This window comes from Antrostomus carolinensis, unplaced genomic scaffold (genome assembly GCF_000700745.2).
Source record: "Antrostomus carolinensis isolate BGI_N321 unplaced genomic scaffold, ASM70074v2 scaffold20775, whole genome shotgun sequence".
NCBI classification, from domain to species: domain Eukaryota; kingdom Metazoa; phylum Chordata; class Aves; order Caprimulgiformes; family Caprimulgidae; genus Antrostomus; species Antrostomus carolinensis.
In genome coordinates, this window is record NW_010314531.1 from 50,549 (window position 1) to 51,558 (window position 1,010).

Consider the following 1,010-nt stretch of genomic DNA (forward strand, 5'->3'; position numbering starts at 1 on the left):
CCCTTCCAACCTCAGTTATTCTATGGCTCTTGAATACATTTTTTAAATGTTAAAATAAGATCAGTAAATGTACTGGAGCACTTGTGCAATCTTGATCCTGTGCAGTAGGTCTTCCTGGGCATTTTGCTGCCCGACCCCAGCCTCTCAGAGACAGGCATGTAGCAACTCTGGCTGAGCAAAAAAACTGGGCACATAGGAGGAAGTCGCAAGCTTTGTTATGTCAGAATGCAAAAATTCAGTAGTAATTAAAAATGCATTAATCTGTGCATAGAACTTGAGTTAGGATAGATAATCCTAGCAAAGTGATAATTGTCTGTAGGCACTGAATTAAGGTCATTAATTTTACTGGATAATCACAGAATCACAGAATGTTGGGGATTGGAAGGGACCTCGAAAGATCATCCAGTCCAATCCCCCTGCCAGAGCTGGAACCTAAATGAGATCACACAGGAATGTGTCCAGGCGGGTTTTGAATGTCTCCAGAGAAGGAGACTCCACAACCTCCCTGGGCAGCCTGTTCCAGGGCTCTGTCACCCTCACCATAAAGTAGTTTTTTCTCAAGTTTAAGCGGCACCTCCTGTGTTCCAGCTCACACCCATTGCTCCTTGTCCTACCATTGGACATCACTGAGAAGAGCCTGGCTCCATCCTCCTGACATTCGCCCTTAACATAGTTGTAAACATTAATTAGGTCTCCCCTCAGTCTCCTCTTTTCCAAGCTAAAGAGACCCAGCTCCCTCAGCCTTTCCTCATAAGGGAGATGCTCCACTCCCATAATCATCTTGGTGGCTCTACGCTGGACTCTCTCCAGCAGTTCCCTGTCCTTCTTGAACTGTGGGGCCCACAACTGGACACAATATTCCAGATGCGGCCTCACCAGGGCAGAGTAGAGGGGGAGCAGAACCTCTCTCGACCTACTAACCACACCCCTTCTAATGCACCCCAGGATGCCAGAATGCCCAGGATAAGTGGGATGAGATCCCTAAAACAAAAAATCGGTGCACGCATTTA